This window comes from Hyperolius riggenbachi, chromosome 8 (assembly GCF_040937935.1).
Source record: "Hyperolius riggenbachi isolate aHypRig1 chromosome 8, aHypRig1.pri, whole genome shotgun sequence".
Classification (NCBI taxonomy): domain Eukaryota; kingdom Metazoa; phylum Chordata; class Amphibia; order Anura; family Hyperoliidae; genus Hyperolius; species Hyperolius riggenbachi.
In genome coordinates, this window is record NC_090653.1 from 246,431,940 (window position 1) to 246,455,284 (window position 23,345).

Consider the following 23,345-nt stretch of genomic DNA (forward strand, 5'->3'; position numbering starts at 1 on the left):
ATACTTCTAGAACGCTCTGTTAACCCTTTACAGCAGGGGTGCCCAATGCGTCGATCGCGATCTACCGGTAGATCGCGAAGGACTGCTGGGTAGATCGCGGCCAGGTATTTAAAATAGTGCGCCGGACGCTGCTAGTGCAGCTCCGGCTACTATCTAATTGTGCTGCTCTGCTACGCTACGCAGAGCAGCACGTGACAGCCAGAGAAGGAGGAGAAGGGAGAGGAACAGCCAGTGAGAGCCTGAGGACCCTCCCCTCCAGGATGCACAGCGTCAGCGAGAGGAATCAGCGGGGAAGATAGAATGCTGGAGACGGCGTGTGCACGGGGCTCCAGAAGGGGATGAAGGGAAACTAGGCAGGTCGTTAGGAGAAGCTGAGAGCTGCCTGCAGAGAAGGGTGAGAGAATCCACACACAGAAGTCTCACCCTGGTTGATAAAGGTCTGCAGCTGCTGGCTGATCACAGTGTAATTAGTTTACCAGCCAGCAGCACGCTGAGATGTGTGCACAAATGTGTTTGTAGGACTGCTATGATGTGTGATGAGTTAAAAATGGATACTATCTGATAAGGATCTCTGACAACGTATTGTAAACAGCAGCATACCAGCTAGCATGTGCATTGAACCTTTGTCTGTACTTGATTTGATTTGTAGTATTGGACATACAAGTACAGTTTCGCTTGATGCTTGCTGACTTGCTTTAGAAATCCGGATTGGGGGGGGGGGGGAATTCTACAGCTGCCCAATTATGCTGCGATGGGGGGGGGGGGGGGGAGGAGATATGTTGGTAGATCTCTTGGGCTCGGTAGTTTTGAAAGTAGCTCGCGAGCCGAAAAAGTGTGGGCACCCCTGCTTTACAGTATGCAGGAATCTGGGTCAGATCTGAATATCTGAGCCGAATTCACGCATACGGGTTATAAATGTACACTTCTATTAACACAGGGTAGCGGTTTCAGGAGAATGGGTACGATTGTGTATGTTCAGCAACAGGTCATAATCGCTAAACGATTTTTAAAACGTTTAATAACAAAAATGAATTACATACAGTTATATACACCAATTAACATATATACACAGAGCTTAAAAATAAAAGGGATAAAATTAGAAAGTTCTTACTTAGTTACGGCTGAGCAGTCCATTTGGAGAATGAAGAAACAGAGTCCGGTTTAAAGTAGGCATTAATGTTAAGAGTCCTTGAAACACAGCATGCGTTCGGTTCTCCTTGAACGCATGCCTGGACAGTCCTGGTCGATGGAATCTGGAGAACTGGGCAGGTTTGTTCCTGCCCCAACTTTTATAGGAACTGAGTTTTGGGCTGTCTTTACCTGGAAAGTAGGTATCAAATGAGGCTACACATACCTATTCTATCGCGTTCGGTATGCGCAGGCTGAATAAAGCGGTTTCCCGACTGACCCATGACATTTGGAAAAATGGAATTCAGGTGAATGATAGAACTGCTTTATGGGTATCAGAAAATGTATTTTTTGTCTTTCTGTGACAAGCCTATTTTGAATTATTAATACATAAAAGTTCTTTTTGTCCGGGTCTGAGATTTGGAGGGAAATTCTTATCTCGGCTAGTTGTAACTGGTTTTTGGGACATGAGCTGTAGTCACCAACTGGTCTCATCAGGGGGTCAGCCACATGTGACATTTCTCGCTGGCCTAACACAGGGCATGAGGGGAAGGTACTGTACTGATTGGCATTTTTAAGGGAGAATGTCACGTCTACTGATGGCGCAATCGATGTGCGTCATTGGTGGGCGCGATATGACATTTTATTCATCACACTAGTGCTCTTTCCAGCGCCTCGGGGTCATATTAGTGCTCTTTCCAGCCACGCGTGGTCATACTAGTGCTCTTTTCAGCGCTGCTGGGCCGTACTAGTGCTATTTCCAGCACTGCAGGGTTGTACTAGTGCTCTTTCCAGCTCTGCGGGGCAGTAGTAGTGCTCTGTCTAGCGCTGCGGGGTCGTACTAGTGCTCTTTCCACTTCAGCTTTCTGATTACTTTTCAGTTGTAACAAAAGAATATTCCAATGAAATGACTTTTTACTGAGAAGTGCTGGTGATTCATTCTGTGATCTTTCCTAAAGCCATGTTTTGTGTTTTCGTTCTGTGCTGTTGTGTTGGAATGTCAAGCGATTCATAAAAAATATTTATCAAAGACTGTTAAATGTCAGTTTTGTGTTTCAGCAAATTTGGTATATGTTTGCAGTGTGTGTTCATGCATTACTGGGAAGTGGGAGTTTATGTTGTGGTTATAAAGGATCATATGCTTTTCCCAAGATGCAAAGGGAATCATCTCCAACCTGTTGTAAGGTGAGACTAGTTAGAACAGGCAAGATTATTATTTTTAGTTTTACATAGCACCAAAGTATTCCATAGCATTGTACTTAATACAAATCAAGTCATGGGGAGCAAGTATACATGTAAAATTAGACAGGGGCCCAATTAGACTCAATAGGGTCCCCCTGCAAAAATGATAGCACGGTGTCCCCTTGGTCCCCGAAACCCCATGAGGGTCACATGATCTAACCATAGTTACCATCAATTTAGAAAACACCCCAATAACCAGAGATCTTGTAAAGTAAAGATTTGATACTTACCCGGGGCGTCCTCCCACCCCATATACACATCTGGGTCCCATGCCGTCCTCCCGCGGTCTGTCGTTTAGCCACGATCAGCCCTGGTAATTGGCTCACTCGCATCAGTCCGGATCTACTGCGCATGAGCGATAGGTCTGTGCATGCGCAGAAGACCCAAACTTTGTAGGATTCCTTGTCAGTGACTAAGCAGATGCAGTCATTACACAAATTGTGCAGAGAGCAGAAAGCTTTTTCATGTGGCAGCATCTCCTTGTAGACTCCCCGTAGGTGTCACATGACATGCATTGGCAGCCTATGGGGAAGTTCTAATGGGATAGGAGAGGTACAGAGCACATGAGGACAGGGTGGGTCAGTTAACTGCTTCCGCTGCAGTCACTCAGCATATAGCTGTTGCTGGCACCACCACCCAGAGCCAGGACAAAGTCATCCAACACCCAAGGCTGAGACTCCAAAGTGCGCCCCTCCATCCCTCCCTCTCCAGCCGCCCCACACTGATTGCTATTAGATTAGGATGCACCACAGGGCCCCAAACACCATAATCTCCAGTTATCTGGCTTGCAGTCATGCCATGTATTCCCTTTTCTAATCTCTCTCTGCTTCAAATACCATAGGGGAATGATAGCTGAGTGAGTTGTGTGCCCCCTTCTACACTGCGCCCTGAGACTGGAGCCTCTCTCGCCTCGGCCCGGCCCTGCCACCACCTACATTTGCCTGAATCACATGATTCAGATGGCTTCATGGTAGGGCCGGCGCTGTTTATTCCTTTCTTACACAGCATCCTCAGTCTCAATAGATTTCAGCAGAAATACATTGAGCACTGACCACAAGTGGACCATGGATCCACTACCATTCCTGCCCCACCTCTATAACATGGAAATTTTACAACATGTCCGATTAGACTTTTGATCAATAGACTGCTTACAATGAATCAAAAAGGTATCAGTAGATTTGTTGGGATGATAGGTGGCCAGAAGTGATTGAATTGGCTGGGGACTAAACAAAAAAGTGTTACATATATGGCCAGCTTTACTCTATAAAATATGTTCTTTTAATGGAGGCATTTATGAGGATGGACCTTTATACCCATTGTCTTTAGCAGATGTAAGTATGATCTCATTACTCCTCCTTTCTACCAATAAATGCAGCCGATCTATGTGGTGCACTGCAGCTGGCCTCCTTCATGTGGCTGAGTTCCTGCCTGATGACATCACCAACCCAGGACACAATCGCTCAGCACATCACCCGGCACATACATCCTCACCCAGCATACATTGTCTCCGAGCACACATCCTCACCCGGCACATACATCCTCACCCAGCATACATTGTCTCCAAGCACACATCCTCACCTGGCACACATCTTCACTGAGCACACATCATCACCCAGTATAGATATACACCCGGCGCACATCACTTGGGGATGCTTGGGGGCCTCTGTGGTCTCTGGGGCCCTAAGGAGATTGCCTTTACTGCCTTAATTATAGCACCCACCCTGATACCAAGGGCCTAACTACCCCCTTTGCAATTAAGACAGGCATGGCTACACCAGCGGGCAGAGCCACCACAGTTGGTGGGGCCACAAATGTCAGTGGGTGGGCCAATGACATTTCCTAGAAAAAGTGCAACCTAAAGTCAGTGGGCCCATGTTTCCTTCAAAATATGAATAAATGAGCCTCAAATAACTATGAAGTATTTCCATCATAAACACAGATTGGACATTATTTTCTCCTAGAAAGTGTTGGCAGGCATTAGATTGTGAGCTCCTCTAAGGACAGTCAGTGACATGACTCAGGGGCATAGCAATAGTGGGTGTAGAGGTAGCCCCGAGGGGCCCTCCCTCAACTGCAGTATTAGCTCTCTATTGGTCCTGTGCTCATAATAATGATTTCTATGGATATTTTAAATAGTGGTAATCATTAAAGCAGATCCGAGATGAAAAACGAACTATAACAAGTAACTTGACTATATATCTTATCTAAAGTTTAGATCGTTTACACAGCAAATCTAGCTGCAAACAGCTTCAACAGTTTATGATTATTTATTCCCGTGATACAATGAGAGCGGCCATGTTCTGTTTGTCACATTACACATAGGCAAGCGGATCTGTATCTCCAGCCCTCAGCCTGTGAAAACTTCACTTCCCTCTCCTCCTTCCCTCTGCCTCTGAAATCTCTGTCTAATAACCTCCTCCTCCTCCTGCCCAGACCGAGCTCCCATAAGCCCTTGCTACATGAGTCTGAGAGTGCCAAGGCACTCTGGAGAAGCTGTGGGCAGGGCTTGTTTAGTTTATAGGGAATTAGAGTATTAAAACAAAAAAAAAGTATTTGGCTTGAGGAATGCCCTATATACTATATGAAAGGAGCACAATTATGCTATGAGTTAAAGTTTGTCTTGGATCCACTTTAACAAACTGTTCCCCATTCCCTACTTGCACCTCTGACACTGTACTTGCCATTGGCAGATATTGGTGCACCTTATCAATTGTTACATATAGAGTGTTTGGGGGGCCCCAATGTAAAACTTGCATCGGGGCCAACAGCTCCTTAGATACTCCACTGATAAGACTATATACTCTGTAAAGTGCTGCAGAAGATGTCAGTGCTATTTAAATACATAATATGGTAGGGCAATAGACTGACTATGGTAGGGATTGGATTGTGAGCTCCAGTGAGTACAGTCAGCAACATGACCATGTACTCTGTAAAGTGCTGTAGGAAATGTCCTACCATATTATTATGGATTTACATCGCACAGACAGACAATGACTATGGTAGAGATTCTATTATGAGCGCCTCTGAGGGCAGTCAGCCCCCTTAAAGGGCACATGAGGTGAGAGGGATAGGGAGGCTGAAATGTTTAATTTCTTTTAAATAATGCAAATTGCCTGGCTGTCCTGCTGATCCTCTGCCTCTAAGGGCTCTTTCACATTAGGGCAGATTTTCTGCATTTCAACGCAAAGGGTAAAGTTTGCGTTACCCAAGGTGAAATGAAAGTCCATAGACTTTCATTTTAGCTTTCACATATAACGCCTTTTTGTGCGTTGCGTTACACTGCACCCAGGCGCAGTTTTTCGGCCGACGCTAGCTTTATGCGTTACAATGTTAGTCAATGTAAAACGCACACTATGCGCGTTTTTAATCCGTTAACGCAGGCAATCAGTTCCAGAATGCAACAGAGGAACAATGTAGAAAGTTAAGAAAAACAAATTACCTGCGTTTTTCTATGTGCTGTAACGCATTGAAAACGGATTAAAAACGCACACTCACTGCAGTGCAACGCATATCAAAACGCATACAACAAAACGTATGCTTTGAGCGTTCTCCAACGCAAGCTCTGATGTGAAAGAGCCCTTATACATTTAGCCAGAGACCCTGAACAAGCATGCAGATCAGATGTTTCTGACTGAAGTCTGACTGGATTAGCTACATGCTTGTTCCAGTTGTGCGATTCAGAGAATACTGACCAGAAAGATCATCAGGACTGCCAGGCAACTGGTATGGTTTAAAAGGAAATAAATATGGCAGCTTCCATAGGTCTCACATGTCGGGTTCCTTTTTAAAAGGAATTTTGCAGCACTCCCAGCCACCTTACTTTCAGTGTCTACTTGTAAAATTGCATTTTTTTTTTACTGAGCCTGAGCTGTCTGGGGAACAAAAAGTTAGATGCTTACCTAGGTAGCGGGAAGACTCTGGACTATCCAACTTTTTGTTACCCACTCAGATCAGGTTTGCTTGGACACATTTACATTAGGTTTATGTATATCAGTGCTATCTATCTATCTATCTATCTATCTATCTATCTATCTATTTTGTCACAGTGCCCTTTGACTTTAAAGGTAACAACTATAATGAGAGGTATATGGAGGCTGCCATATTTATTTCCTTTTAAGCAATACCAGTTGCTCGGCAGTCCTCCTGATCTATTTGGATGCAGTAGTGTCTGAATCACACCAGAAACAAGCATGCAGCGTATCTTGTCAGATCTGACACAAATGTCAGAAACACCTGATCTGCTGCATGCTTGTTCAGGGGCTATGGCTAAACGTATTAGAGGCAGATGATCAACAGGGCTGCCAGGCAACTGGTATTGTTTAAAAGGAAATAAATATGGCAGCCTCCATATCACTTACACTGCAATTGTCCTTTAACCATTTCAGCCGCTGGGGCATAAGCTTCACGTCTGCAGCGGCAGCAGCTAGAGCCACAGGGACGCGCTAGTCACGTCCCTGCAGATTAGGTGGTCTGCAGGCGATCATGCGGGCAGATGCCATCTGTGGTACTGTCTATCTAGCCACTAGCAAGGAAACACTTATGCTGCATACACACTTGAGATAAAAGTCTCTGGAAAAGGCAAGTTCACAGACCAATTATACCCCATTCCATGTAGTATGAGAGCCACACCTACACAGTCTATTCTATGGAGCTGAACTCCCCATCAGATAAAATCTTTGCAAGATGCTGCACACACAGATGCTGTACACATTCAAAAGATCATTATCTGCAAAAGATCTCTTCCTGCAATAGATCCATTCCTTCAAAATGCATTCATAGTCTATGAGATCTGCAGATCATCATACACACCTTGTTTAGCAGGCAATCATCTGCAGATCATCTGCAGATCAGATCCACCAGGATGGATTTTCAGATCTGCAGATGATTGCCAGATATGCAGATGAAGTCTGTTAAACAAGGTGTGTATGAGGATCTGCAGATCTCATAGACTATGAATGCATTTTGCAGGAATGGATCTATTGCAGGAAGAGATCTTTTGCAGATAATGATCTTTTGAATGTGTAAGGACATCTTTGTGTGCAGCATCTTGCAAAGATTTTATCTGATGGGGAGTGCAGTTCCATAGAATAGACTGTGTAGTGTATGGCTCTCATACTACATGGAATGGGGTAAAATTGGTCTGTGATCTTGCCTTTTCCAGAGACTTTTATCTCAAGTGTGTATGCAGCATAACTTAGACAATTACCCGACCAGGTTGAAGCCTACACAGGTGGTCGGCTACCTCTTAGTCTGAATAGTGGGCTGGAAGTGGAATTGCTTTGACGTCTGTACGTGTAAACAGGATACTTGTTGTTCTCAAGATACAATTTTTACCTGTGGAAATTAGAGGTATGGAATGTTGAAAGCACTGACATTTGCATGTCACAACTAGCCCAGATGTGACAGGGGGCTCGGCAGACGGTGATGTCACACTTTGGGAAAATTGCATTAGATTGTGGGACGGAACATCCATTGCCCGAGGCCCCAAATCGGGCTATAAAACAGCAGCTAGGATAGTCACAACTCGTAGTTCCAGGAGATAGCAACAATGCTAGAACTTCCCCAGCTACTGGCCGGAACCGCGTTCTCCCACAAACAACGTTTAGACCTTCAAGTTGGTAACGTTTTGATCCCCGTTTTATTTTTATGCAAATATCCTTGTGTGTATCGTTGTAACTTTTTTTTTGTAAATCTTTTGTATATATTACTTTCTGCATTGTTCCACTTTTTTCTGGAATATTAAATCGTTATTTAATAAGTTTGACTTCTGCTGTACTAAACTAACACTCATAGCTAGAAGAGACTGAAGTGTAACTGTGTATAAGCCCATGCCTGATTGTATGACTGAGCACACTACCGTATAAGATTGTAATTGCGTTGTGTGTGGGGCGTTTGTCATACGTTGGCCTAAAGCGTGCAACTGACCCAACGTACCAAAACGCCAGTGCGAGTAGCTCGACAGTAGAGTGGCTAACAGTATCGTTTGGAACGACTGTTAGTGGTTTTGCTTCACTACAGTGTAAGATTGCAATTGTGCGTGTGTGTGCGTGGCGTTCCCGTATTCGGCCTAAAGCGCAGAGCTGACCCGAATACGAAAACGTGGATTGCGTGCTGAGCACTCGACAGCCGAGTGGACGTGTCTAGCAACAGCTAGTGGTGGCGGTAAGAAGCATTTGAGGGGTCACAGCCTTGTTTTTAGCTTGAATAAGGCTGCTCCCCGCTTGATCTGGTCAAACCCGCAGTCGGGAACCGTATCTGCAGGCGTGCCGTGGGGCCGGTTCCTGACACCCACGATCGCAATGCTGCTATTAGCAGAGGGGATTGGCTGCAGAGGACAAAAGTCCCATGTGCCAATCCGAGCATGTCCGCCAAGAATGAACACTGTTTTGTTCAAAAACAGTGTTTATTCTTACATAGAGCCACCGCGCTGTTGCAACATGTACTGCTGATCCAGGATGCTGGAATAGTTTTACCATACGCGCTTTTACATTGGGAACATGTGAGTGTGATATCACAATTTTAACTTGTATATTAAAGTCTTTATTGCGCTATGGAAGCGTCTCCTTAGTTTTTCATAGGATTTAAAGTACTTATGAGCGGAGAAGGAGATGGGAAGCAGATGTAAAGCACACATTAAGCGATATGAGCTTTTTGTGATTGAGCAGCATTCTTTTTTTTTTTTTTTTTTTTTTATTAGGGTTTTCAAAATTGTTGTAAACATACATACTAGGCGCGCCATATGCCCAGCTCTCAGGCGGCACATCCAAGCATTTATATTTGACATCAAACACGTTATAACACAAAATATTTAAAAAAAGTATCTGCTATGTAGCTTTCAGTATATTACCTTTTTCTCCCCCCCAACTTTCCCCTTACCCACCCTCTCTCCCCACCCTCCCTTGGTCTCTTCATCCTATCCCTGGACAAGTACACTACCATTTTCCAACTCTGCATATTATCAATACACATAAGTTTCAGACTAAATGTCCCCACCACAGTATTAATGGATTCACAACTCTGCGGCGTTTGAAATCTGAAGCCTTCCCAAAGTACCCATTAGATGTTGAGTACAGTACCACGTTGAATATTTGAAATACTCCATTAAGTTGTCTATTTGCTGTTGGTGAAAATTATATTGAATGAAATGTCTCCAAGTTTGGAAGAATTTGTTGGATCTCTTCTCTTTATCTTGCAGCATATGTAATTTGTCTAGGAGGAGCAATTTGAGAAGTTCTTCTTTGAGGTTAGTGTCACAAGAGCCCCACTGGCCGTGAACACGCAAAACCGTCCGATCCGATTCTAGCACACAGATTGAGAGCTATGGACGCAATCTGCGTAGAATTGGCGGAGTTTGAGCGTCACGACGCAGTAGGGAGCCTGTGAGGTTACGAAAATACACTTTTACTCCAACCCAGGGGTAGATTTGCCACCATCTCTGTTTTCTATCAGCCCAGAGAAAACTGCTAACTGGCTATAGACCTGTGAAACAAACAACCGGTTAAAACTGTGCAATTCCTATCTATCTATCAAAACAGTAGCGTCCCTTCGGAAGTTTAGGTCTCGTCTGTGTATACTGAATAGAAGGTTTTACTGAGAGGTAAAGACTTTTTAAAAAGCCTTTATTTGTTACAATATAAATAATTAATATATACAGACAATCGTGAACAATTAAACGATGAGAGACAGTGATAACACAGTACATAAAAGAAAAAGGGATAAAAAGAACGAATACTTATGATTCTGTGGAAAGTCCGTTCGGGAAAAGACAAAGTTCCTTTGTTGCAGTTAGTTCGCAATATGGCCGAACCACATGGCCGTTGCTCCGCCTGCAAGATGGCCACTGCTATTTCCCCAAGCAGTGGCAGTCTTTTCGGTATGATGGAAAGTGGGGGAATTGGCTGGGGGTCCTCATGCAATCAGTTTTGAGCACTGACATTTCTGGGCGGAGTCTCAAGCTCAGCCCAGGGGCGTGTCAGGCAGTGAGTTCTCAGGGGAGGAACTTCCAGCCATCCACAAAATATGTCCAATTTCATACCCCGCCGGGGTTTTGTCGCACATGCAAACCGATTTCATATTCAGATTGGGCTGAGAATACACGTTCATAGGACATCAAACTTGCAATATTTGGGGCGCACGGGGACCCCATTATTCATATCTCAGCCCCTGCTCGGGTTACCTGGCTATGTCTAGTATCACCATATTCTACAGAATTAGGGAAACAAAATTATGTAATTTTCATATTCCTCCCATGGATGGTATTTGCAAAATGTGACAAAGTTATCAACACCATGCATTCCATACTCAGTCTAGTCGGTGCCGTCAAGACTGGGAGGAATGTAGGTGTCAATAGACCTCATGCTGTGCTAGCTTCCCCTGTTGAATAGACTCTGTTGGTATTTCAGCTCTGCCCAATTAGCACATTAGTGTCACCAGAGCTTTTCCGGGAGCCTTAACAGGATTTCTTGCTAAACCAGGTTGCTTTAGCCATATGCTAACGCAGGCCCATTCAGCCCTCATGGCAAAAGGGGGGGGAAGGCAGGAAGGAAAAACTTCTATTTTAAAAATAAAGAATGTCAGTTTTCCGATCACGGTTGCGATCGGACAATCGGCCGCGAATCCTCGGACGACTGGGCGTCGCCCGGCGTCACACCTCCCCCTTCCCGAGCTCTGCTCAGGGAGGTGTCAACAGGACGCCTTCCGTAGCAGCTATTGGCGCTGTTGGGTCGGGTTCCCCCTGACACCGCGACAGCCCATCAGCGTTTTGGTGTCGGCTGCCTGCTTTGTGTTGGATCGTAAAGTCGTACTGCTGCAATGACAGGCTCCACCGTAGGAGCTTGCCGTTGGTTCCAGCAGTACGGTTTAGCCAACTCAGGGGATTGTGATCAGTGACGATCGTGAAGGAGCGGCCGTACAGATACGACTGCAGTTTCTGTAGGGCCCACACGATCGCCAGGCACTCCTTTTCAGTTGTGGAGTAGGCTACCTCTCGGGGCAGGAGCTTCCGGCTCAGGTAGAGGATAGGGTGTTCATCCCCCTTTCCATCCACCTGGCTGAGGACTGCGCCGAGACCGTAGTCAGAGGCATCGGTTTGCACCACAAACCGACGACTGAAGTCTGGGGCCTGAAGCACAGGGGCGCTTGCGAGGGCCTGCTTCAAGGCCTGGAAGGCATTCTCGCAAGCGGGGGTCCAGCTAACAACCTTGGGGTGCTTCTTGCTAGTGGCATCGGTCAGGGGCTTCGCCAGTGTACTATAGGCGGGAACAAATTTCCTATAGTAGCCGGCGGTCCCCAGGAACGCCTGGACCTGCTTTTTCGTGATAGGTCGAGGCCATGCCAGGATGGCGTCCACCTTTCCCGTGTCAGGTTTCAGGGTGTTACCCCCCACCCGGTGACCTAAGTACTGCACCTCGGTCATGCCAATCTGACACTTACTCGGTTTAACCGTCAGATTGGCCATGGCCAGCCTCTCTAGTACCTGGGACAGGTGTTTGAGGTGTTCTTCCCAGGTGGGGCTGAACACCGCAATGTCATCCAGATACGCTACAGCGAACCCTTGCATTCCCTCTAGCAGGTCGTTCACGGCCCGCTGAAACGTGGCGGGGGCGTTCTTCATCCCAAAGGGCATCATCGTGAACTCGAAGAGGCCGAAAGGGGTGATGAAGGCCGACTTTTGCCTCGCGTCAGGTGCAAGTGGTATCTGCCAATACCCCCGGCTCAGATCCATGATTGATAGGTACCTGGCTGATGCCAGTGTATCTAGCAGCTCATCAATGCGAGGCATGGGGTAGGCGTCTGTAGTGGTGATGGCGTTCAGTTTCCTGTAGTCTACGCAGAACCGAGTTGTCTGGTCCTTCTTGGGGACCAGGACAACAGGGGCTGCCCAGGCACTACTGGACTTTTGAACCACCCCTAACTCCAGCATCTCCCTCACCTCCTTCTGCATGTCCGCCTGTACCTCGGGAGAGACACGGTAAGCGGATTGCCTGATGGGGGGATGGGTACCTGTATCTACCCCATGCACCGCCATACTGGTCCGCCCCGGGATACCGGAGAAGGTGTGCTGGTACTGGCCCAGCACCTTCTGTAACTGCTCTTGCTGGGCTGAGGCGAGCTGTGGATTGACGTTTAGGTCGCCGTCCACATCTCGTACGTCAGCCAGCAGGTCTAACAGGGGGTCTGCCTCTCCCTGCTCTAACCGGCTGCACACTGGCAGCGCATACTGGGTCCTGTCATGGTGGGCCTTCAGCATGTTTACATGAAAGCTCTTCTGCTTCCTGCCCCCCATGTTCACTAGATACGTCAGAGGGTTTAACCGCTGCACTACAGTAAAAGGCCCCTCCCAGGCTGCTTGCAGCTTGTTCTGCCTCACGGGAAGAAGGGCATATACCTTGTCACCCACATCAAATGACCGCTCTCCAGCAGTGCGGTCGTACCATGCTTTTTGTTTGGCCTGAGCCTGGGCCAGGTTGTTGGTCACTACTGCGGACAGGGACTCCATTTTGTCCCTGAACTTGAGGACGTAATCGACCACGGAGACATCAGTGGGGTCGCCCTTGCCCTCCCATGTCTCCCGCATCAATTGTAAGGGTCCTCGGACATTCCTCCCATACAGGAGTTCAAACGGGGAAAACCCGGTTGACTCCTGCGGCACCTCCCTGTACGCAAACAACAGATGAGGCAGGTATCGTTCCCAGTCCCCACCTTGCGACTCAACAAACGTGGTCAGCATTTGCTTCAGCGTCCCGTTGAACCGTTCACACAGTCCATTGGTCTGCGGGTGGTAGGGACTGGAGACAATGTGCGTCATGTGTATCTTTTTGCACAGGGCCTCCATGAGTTCGGACATAAACTGGGATCCCTGATCGGAGAGCATCTCCGCAGGGAACCCGACTCGGGAGAAAATGTTAAGTAGCGCGTCTGCTACCTTGTCCGCCCTCAGGGAGGAAAGCGCCATGGCCTCAGGATAGCGGGTGGCGTAATCCACCACCGTCAGGATGTACCTTTTGCCACTGCTGCTGGGAGTGGGCAATGGTCCAATTATGTCGACTGCCACTCTGTGAAAGGGCTCACCTATGATTGGCAGTGGACACAAGGGAGCCTTGCGGGGGTTCCCAGCCCGTTTTACCTTTTGGCAAACAGTACATGAGCGGCAATAGTTGGTCACATCGATCCGCATCCTGGGCCAGTAGAAATGACCCTGGATACGGTCAAGTGTCTTGTGGATTCCCAAGTGCCCTGCCAGGGGAATGTCATGTGCGGACTTCAGCACATGCCCCCGGAAGGCACTGGGTACCACAAGCAACTTGGTACCCACACTTGTTTCACCTTCGGTGGGCTGTACAGGCTCGCTGTACAGCTTACCACCTTCCCAATATACCTTGAAGGTATCTTCATTCGTGAGGGGCTCCGAAGCCTGTCTTCTGAGTGCCTCGAGGCTAGGGTCAGTCTGGAGTGCTTGCACAAATGCAGCACTCTCGCTCTCAGCCAGCTGGCCCGTGGCATATGCAGTTAGTGGCTGAAGGCTACCATCCCTGTGGTCAGAGGAGGGGGAGGAGGCCGGAACCTCTTCCACCTGCTCTGAGCCCAGGTTCTGAGCAGCGCGGCTGCGTGTTACTGCCAGTACAGGTACACCTTCAGACTGGCACATACTGGCATTACTCACATCCTGGCTGCATGCATGAATTACAGTGACAGGTACAACAACATTTTCATCACAAACAATCGGTATATCAAACACAGGTACCTGTGACACAGGTACTATTGGACTCGGTACCCCTGGACTGGGCACATTCAACCCACCTCCCCCCTGTTCTTGCCCCTTGGTGCAAAGTACCTTAGTGTGGGCGGAGAGTCCGTCTCCCTCCTGGCAGTCTGAGGGGCTTGGGGCAGGTTCATAATAGGACACAAGCTTGCCCAGGTCGGTCCCCAACAAAACTGGGACCGGCAGTTGGTCCAGGACCCCAACAACCTTCTCTTGAACCCCCACCCCCCAATCGATGGACACCCGAGCCTGGGGAATGCGAGAAAGAGTGCCCCCCACTCCAGTGAGGGTAAGGTATTTGTCAGGGAGGATATTTTCCGTCGGGACCAGGTGCGCACGCACCAGGGTGACATCCGCTCCAGTGTCGCGGAAACCGGTAACAAGCTGGTCGTTCACTGTAACCAGCTGGTGGTTGCTCGTAGCGGAGTGGATCCCTCTCCCACCTGCGAACATGACGTTGTTGGGTGCTCCCGGCTGGGGTGCGCTGGCTGGCGGCAGTTGCCGTGGGCGAGGTGTAGGTGGTGCAGGAGCTGGCGCTGTCTGCCTCCGCTCCGGGCAGTTAAACTTCATGTGTCCGGGCTTGCGGCAAAAGTGACAGGTGATGCCCTCTGTTACTGCAGGCCTGGACGCAGCAGCTGCGCTGGAGGGCCTCTGGGGCGCACGGCTCACAGAGGTAGGAGAGTCTGCAAAATTGTGGGACTGACCTCCTCTCCAGCTAGATGGGGCAGTCCTGCGGGTCTCCGGCACCCTGGTCGTTGCAAAGGTCTCAGCGAGGTCTGCAGCGACCGTCGCTGACGCCGGTCGGCGCTCCAGCACAAACTGGCGTACATCAGCCGGGCAAATGTTCAGAAACTGCTCCAGGACGATTAAGTCCTCCAGGACACCGTAAGACCCTTTAGTGAGGCCTAGCGTCCACTGGCGGAGTGTGGTGAGCAGACTGCTGACCACATCTTGATAAGAATCAGTAGATTTTTTCTGCCAGGACCTGAACCTTTTCCGGTAGGCTTCTGGCGTCAGCTGGTACTTAGTGATTATAGCCTCCTTTATAGCGGTATAATCATTGTCCTTTTCCACAGGCAGCTCTGAGAAAGCATCAAGCGCTTTGTAGCGCAGCAAGGGTGTCAGATGTCTGGCCCACTGGTCTTGGGACAGACGATACTGACGGCAGGCCTTTTCAAAAGACCTCAAAAACAAGTCAATGTCAGTGTCCTTTTCGATAATAGCAAATTTAAATTTTGCACTTACTGGAGCGGCAGTCCCTTCAGCAGGGAGGCTGGGCGTTGAACTCCGGCTGGCTTGCTGCACTTTCGCCATGTTCAGCTCATGCTGTCGTCTCTCCCGCGCCTCTGCAGATTGGCGTTCCTCTCGCTTTTGCTCCGCCATGTACTGCAGGTACTTGTCCACATCAGTTTCCATCAGCTTTTGCAATGCCTGCTGCATTACTGGATCAACATAACTGGACAGTCCAGTACTGGCCGGTTCCAGGCGAGTACTTTCAGGGGTTCTGGGGTCGGGGATCACACTGACAGCCTCCTGCGTATCTGTTGCCGCATTGCCCGCGGGTTGCTCAACCTCGGTACGCACAGGATCTTCAGTCTCTGGTTCCCCTCGACTTGCGTTAGATGAGCCGGTGTCCTCCACAGTGGACACCTCCAGCGTCCGCAGATTCTGGCTATCCCATCGGTACAAGTCCGTTATCAGGTCCTGCTGTTTCTTGCCGCGGATGTCCATGCCTCTCGCCTCGCACAGACTCTGCAGGTCGGATAGGACCATGACCTTGTAATTCCCGGACATTTCCATGCCAAATAAAAGAAAACTTAGGGGAGGGGTACTGGTTACACAGTCTCTCTGTATATATGAAAAATATATTGCACTCAGTCACTACCAACGAATTAGTTCGTTTCTCGATAGGGCTAATTCGATAGCCCTACCTGAGATACTATCAGCACACACAGATCCCAAACGCTGCCGACCACTGTCACAAGAGCCCCACTGGCCGTGAACACGCAAAACCGTCCGATCCGATTCTAGCACACAGATTGAGAGCTATGGACGCAATCTGCGTAGAATTGGCGGAGTTTGAGCGTCACGACGCAGTAGGGAGCCTGTGAGGTTACGAAAATACACTTTTACTCCAACCCAGGGGTAGATTTGCCACCATCTCTGTTTTCTATCAGCCCAGAGAAAACTGCTAACTGGCTATAGACCTGTGAAACAAACAACCGGTTAAAACTGTGCAATTCCTATCTATCTATCAAAACAGTAGCGTCCCTTCGGAAGTTTAGGTCTCGTCTGTGTATACTGAATAGAAGGTTTTACTGAGAGGTAAAGACCTTTTAAAAAGCCTTTATTTGTTACAATATAAATAATTAATATATACAGACAATCGTGAACAATTAAACGATGAGAGACAGTGATAACACAGTACATAAAAGAAAAAGGGATAAAAAGAACGAATACTTATGATTCTGTGGAAAGTCCGTTCGGGAAAAGACAAAGTTCCTTTGTTGCAGTTAGTTCGCAATATGGCCGAACCACATGGCCGTTGCTCCGCCTGCAAGATGGCCACTGCTATTTCCCCAAGCAGTGGCAGTCTTTTCGGTATGATGGAAAGTGGGGGAATTGGCTGGGGGTCCTCATGCAATCAGTTTTGAGCACTGACATTTCTGGGCGGAGTCTCAAGCTCAGCCCAGGGGCGTGTCAGGCAGTGAGTTCTCAGGGGAGGAACTTCCAGCCATCCACAAAATATGTCCAATTTCATACCCCGCCGGGGTTTTGTCGCACATGCAAACCGATTTCATATTCAGATTGGGCTGAGAATACACGTTCATAGGACATCAAACTTGCAATATTTGGGGCGCACGGGGACCCCATTATTCATATCTCAGCCCCTGCTCGGGTTACCTGGCTATGTCTAGTATCACCATATTCTACAGAATTAGGGAAACAAAATTATGTAATTTTCATATTCCTCCCATGGATGGTATTTGCAAAATGTGACAAAGTTATCAACACCATGCATTCCATACTCAGTCTAGTCGGTGCCGTCAAGACTGGGAGGAATGTAGGTGTCAATAGACCTCATGCTGTGCTAGCTTCCCCTGTTGAATAGACTCTGTTGGTATTTCAGCTCTGCCCAATTAGCACATTAGTGTCACCAGAGCTTTTCCGGGAGCCTTAACAGGATTTCTTGCTAAACCAGGTTGCTTTAGCCATATGCTAACGCAGGCCCATTCAGCCCTCATGGCAAAAGGGGGGGGAAGGCAGGAAGGAAAAACTTCTATTTTAAAAATAAAGAATGTCAGTTTTCCGATCACGGTTGCGATCGGACAATCGGCCGCGAATCCTCGGACGACTGGGCGTCGCCCGGCGTCACAGTTAGTAAGTGTGGGAGGTTGCATATAAATCCATCTCTGAAAGATGAGTTTCTTAGCCACTATTAGTACTATGTGATAAAGATTTGAAGGAGTTGTTTTCAAGTTGTTGTCTGGGGGTTCGAAGTGGTTGAATATGCATAAATCTCTTTGCTTGCCAATGTCTTTATTACACACTAGCTGATTGCCCGGCGTTGCCCGGGTATGTATTTGGCTGGTGTTGGCTCCGCATACTTTTTCTAACCCTAACACACAACCACTCAATTACCAAGTTTATGAGCTTTGCGGTCTTTGGTATCAATAATTTGCATTAAAATGAAAAAAATCTGATTGGCTGTTTGTTGGCTCCACCCCCTTTTCTGAATTTGAACCCCAGTCACCCAATAACCAACTGTACCAGATTTGAGACCTGTGCCATTAACAGTGCAAGAATGGCAGCAATTAAATATTCCACTTGAAAAGCAATAGGTGAAGTTTGATTAGCTTTTGTAGGCTCCATCTACTTTTCTGAATAGTAATCCCAGTCACCCAGTGACCAACTGTGCAAAGTTTAAGAACCCTGCCATTAACAGTGTAAGAATGGCTGCAGTTTACATTTTCCCAGTGAAATTTGTATTTGTCTCCACCCACTGATGACCCGGCGTTGCCTGGGAATGAATTTGACTGGTGTTGGCTCCGCCCACTTTGTAACCCTAACGCACAAACACTCAATGACCAAGTTTGTGAGCTTTGGGGTCCTTGGCATCAATAATTTGTATATTCCCATAGAAATTAAACAAATCAGATTGGCTGTTTGTGGCTTCACCCCCTCTCCAGCATTTGAACCCCAGTCACCCAATGACCAACTGTAGCAGGTTTGAGGCATCTGCTATTAACAGTGTAAAAATAGCAGCAATTTCAATATTCCACTTGAAAATCAACAGGTGAATTTTGATTGGCTATTATAGGCTCCACCCACCTCCCTGAATATTAATCTGGGCAAAGTTTGGGAACCCTGCCATAAACAGTGTAAGAATGGCTGCAGTTTACATTTTCCCAGTGAAATTTGTTTGTGGCTCCGCCCACTGTTTGTAACCTGGACACACTGTCACTCAATGACCAAGTTTTTGAGCTTTCGGGTCCTTGGCATCAATAATTTGTATTTTCCCAAGAAATGAAAAAAATCTGATTCACTGTTTGTGGCTCTGTCCCCTTTTCTGAATTTGAACCCCAGTCACCCAATTACCAACTGTACCAGGTTTGAGGCTTGTGCCATTAACAGTGCAAGAATGGCAGCAATTTTAATGTTCTCCTTGAAAAGCGACATGTGATTTTTGATTGGCATTTTTAGGCTCCACCCACTTTTCTGAATATTAATCCCAGTCACCCAGTAACCAGCTGTGCAAAGTTTGAGAACCCTGCCATTAACAGTGAAGAAAGGCTGCAGTTTACAATTTCCCAGAAAAATCTGTTTTTAACTCCACCAACTTTTTGTAACCTTGACACACAGTCACTCAATGACCAAGTTTGTGAGCTTTTGGGTTCCTGGCATCAAAATTGTGTGACTGGAAGCAGTTTATCCAGCAATGAAATCTGGCTGTTTGTGGCTCCTTTACTGAATTTGAACCCCAGACACTTAACGACTGACTGTAGCAGGTTTGAGGCCTCTGCCATTAACAGTGTAAGAATGACTGCAGTTTCAATATTCCCCTTTAAAATCAATAGGTGAATTTTGATTGGCTCTTGTAGGCTCCACCTACTTTTCCGAATATTAATCCTAGTCACCCAGTGACCAACTGTGCAAAGTTTGAGAACCCTGCCAATAACAGTGTAAGAAACGCTGTAGTTTACACTTTCCCATGAAAAAAGTTAGTTGTTTTTGGCTCCGCCCACTATTTGTTATCTTGACATACCGTCACTCAATGATCAATTTTATGAGCTTTGGGGTCCTTGGCATCAATAAGTTGCATTTTACCATTGAAATTAAACAAATCTGATTGGCTGTTTTTGGACAGCTCCCTTCAGAATTTAAACCCCAGTCTCCCAGTGTCTAAATCTTAACCACTTGCCGACCGCACGCTTATACCGTGCGTCGGCAAAGTGGCAGCTGCAGGACCAGCGACGCACATCTGCGTCGCCGGCTGCAGGCTAATTAATCAGGAAGCAGCCGCTCCCGCGAGCTGCTGCTTCCTGTCAAATCACGGCGGGGGGCTCCGTGAATAGCCTGCGGGCCGCCGATGGCGGCTCGCAGGCTAAATGTAAACACAAGCGGAAATAATCAGCTTTGTTTACATTGTACGGCGCTGCTGCGCAGCAGCGCCGTAAGGCAGATCGGCGATCCCCGGCCAATCAGCAGCCGGGGATCGCCGCCATGTGACAGGGGACGTCCTGTCACAGGCTGCACAGGACGGATAGCGTCCTGTGCAGCCCCGATCACCAGGGGGCCAGGTAGGAGAGGGGGGAAGCGGAATTTCGCCGTGGAGGGGGGCTTTGAGGTGCCCCCCCCCGCCAGCCACACGCAGGCAGGAGAGATCGGACCCCCCCAGCACATCATCCCCCTAGTGGGGAAAAAAGGGGGGTGATCTGATCTCTCTGCCTGGTGTTTGATCTGTGCTGGGGGCTGTAGAGCCCACCCAGCACAGATCACATAATTCAATGCTGGTCCTTAAGGGGGGGTAAAGGGTGGGTCCTCAAGTGGTTAATCTCATTCACCCAGGGACCAACTGTGCAAAGTTTGAGATTCCTGTAAGAATGGCTGCAGTTTACATTTTCCCAGTAAAAGTTGTTTTTGGCTCCGCCCACTTTTTGTAACCTTGACACACAGACACTCAAATACCAAGTTTGTGAGCTTTCAGGTTCCTGGCATCAAAAATGTGTGAATGGAAGCAGTTTATCCACCAAGGAAATCTGATTGGCTGTTTGTGGCCTTGCCCCTTTAGTGAATTTGAACCCGTCACCCAATGACTGACTAGCAAGTTTGAAGCCTCTACCATTAAAAGTATAAGAATAGCAGCAGTTTAAATATTCCCCTTGAAAATCAATAGGTGAATTTTGATTGGCTGTTGTAGGCTCCACCCACTTTCTTAAATCGTAATCGCATTCACCCAGTGACCAACTGTGTCAAGTTTGAGAACCCTGCGATTAACAGTCTAAGAATGGCTGCAGGTTACATTTTCCCATTTAAAATGAATGGCTGAAATTTGATTGGCTGTTTTATGCTCCGCCCACTTTTCCTGGATTTGTAACCTCGGTCACCAATTAACCAACTGTGCCAAGTGTGGGGACTTTGGCTTGATTACTGTGAGAATGGCAGCCTTTTACATTTTTTCCATTGACTTGAATGGTGGAAATCTGATTTGCTGTTTGTATCTCCGCCCACGTGTGCAGGGGGGACGTGAGACCCCCAGAACATATCATCCCAGGTAATAAGGGACCTGTATACCAAGTTTCGTTCAAATCGGTCAAGGCGTTTTCGAGATGCACGCACACACAAACACACACTCCCAGAAGTGGTCTATGAAAGGACAGTTCCAGAGACAATGTAGTAGGTCAGCTTCTGGTTCTTTGCACTTGGACATGGCGTAGCAAGGCGGCCAAGTTATATAACCGTATATCCGGTAAATTTAGTCCGCCCAGACTTTTCCCAGCTCTCAATTTGTGCAACGCTATCCTTGGCTTTTTACCTTTCCAAAGGAATTTTCCAAAGGCGGAATTGATAGCTTGTGTGTCTTTATGCTTGAAGAGTAGGGGTAAGGTCTGGAGAGGGTATAAAAGTCTCCCCATTGAGAACATTTTTATCAAACCCGCCCTGCCTGCCAGGCCCAGAGGCAACTGGTTCCATTTATTTAGCTGAGCTATGACATTATTAATTAGTAGAGTTATATTAGTTTTATAGATTAAAGATGGATCTCTTGTGATATATAGGCCTAAATACTTAAAACCTGAACTGGGTATGTTGATTCCTAGGGCAGTCCATGCCCTGGAGTCACATAATTTAGATAATGGCAGCAGAACACTTTTAGATTTGTTTACTTTAAAACCTGACCCCACTGTGTGAATTTGGGCCTTAGGGGAGGTATAAATGGCTCTTATTGCATTGAGAAAGTTACCTTGAAAACCCTGGACCTGGAGGAGCATGTCGAGCCAGTCCCACTCCACATAGTCAAATGCTTTTTCAGCATCCAGAGATAATATAGCTGCGTTTTTATTGGATTTGGGGCAGGCCCGAACATGCTCCAACAGGACCATAACCTTCCTTATATTTGTAACCGCCGCCCTTCCTTTAACCACTTCCCGACCGCCGTATATACAATTGGCGGCCGGGAAGTGGACGCCGCAAGGACCGCCGTATTGACAATTGGCGGCGGTCCTTGTATGGGCATGGGCGGAGCGATCGCATCATCCGTGACGCGATCCTCCGCCTCCGCCTGGTGCCGCTCACCCGCCGCAACATCCCGCCGGCTATACGGAAGCGCCGGCGGGATGTTAACCCCGCGATCGCCGCATACAAAGTGTATAATACACTTTGTAATGTTTACAAAGTGTATTATACAGGCTGCCTCCTGTCCTGGTGGTCCCAGTGTCCGAGGGACCACCAGGGCAGGCTGCAGCCACCCTAGTCTGCACCAAAGCACACTGATTTCTCCCCCCCCTGCCCCAGATTGCCCACAGCACCCATCAGACCCCCCCCTGCCCACCCCCCAGACCCCTGTTTGCACCCAATCACCCCCCTAATCACCCATCAATCACTCCCTGTCACTATCTGTCAACGCTATTTTTTTTTATCCCCCACCCTGCTCCCTGCCCCCTCCTGATCACCCCCCACCCCTCAGATTCTCCCCAGACCCCCCCCCCCCCAGACCACCCCCCCCCCTGTTTACTGTATGCATCTATCCCCCTGATCACCTGTCAATCACCCATCAATCACCCGTCAATCACCCCCTGTCACTGCCACCCATCAGCCAGCCCCTAACCTGCCCCTTGCGGGCAATCTGATCACCCCCCCACACCAATAGATCGCCCGCAGATCCAACATCAGATCACCTCCCAAATCCATTGTTTACATCTATTCTCTCCTCTAAACACCCACTAATTACCCATCAATCACCCATCAATCACCCCCTATCACCATCTGTCACTTTTACCTATCAGATCAGACCCTAATCTGCCCCTTGCGGGCACCCAATCACCCGCCCACACGCTCAGATTGCCCTCTGACCCCCCCTTATCAATTCACCAGTGCATTAATTACATCTGTTCTTCCCTGTAATAACCCACTGATCACCTGTCAATCACCTGCCAATCACCTATCACCCATCAATCACCCCCTGTCACTGCCACCCAACAATCAGCCCCTAACCTGCCCCTTGCGGGCAATCTGATCACCCACCCACACCAATAGATCGCCCGCAGATCCGACATCAGATCACCACCCAAGCGCAGCGTTTACATCTATTCTCTCCTCTAAACACCCACTAATTACCCATCAATCACCCCCTATCACCACCTATCACCACCTGTCACTGTTACCCATCAGATCAGACCCTAATCTGCCCCTTGCGGGCACCCAATCGCCCGCCTACACGCTCAGATTGCCCTCAGACCCCCCCTTATCAATTCGCCAGTGCAATATTTACATCTGTTCTCCCCTGTAATAACCCACTGATTACCTGTCAATCACCTATCAATCACCCATCAATCACCCCCTGTCACTGCCACCCATCAATCACCCCCTGTCACTGCCACCCATCAATCACCCGCTGTCACTGCCACCCATCAATCAGCCCCTAACCTGACCCTTGCGGGCAAACTGATCACCCACCCACACCAATAGATCGCCCGCAGATCCGACATCAGATCAC

General features: G+C 48.0%; 1 long non-coding RNA gene across 1 annotated transcript in view; it reads left to right on the forward strand.

Annotated features, from left to right (window-relative positions):
• Positions 1-276: 276 nt before the first annotated feature.
• LOC137528506 (uncharacterized) overlaps positions 277-23,345 on the forward strand; it is a 50,546-nt gene continuing 27,477 nt past the window's right edge. The window contains exon 1 of the long non-coding RNA XR_011023416.1: positions 277-394. This is a non-coding gene — a long non-coding RNA (uncharacterized lncRNA). The remainder of the gene's footprint in view (positions 395-23,345) is intronic.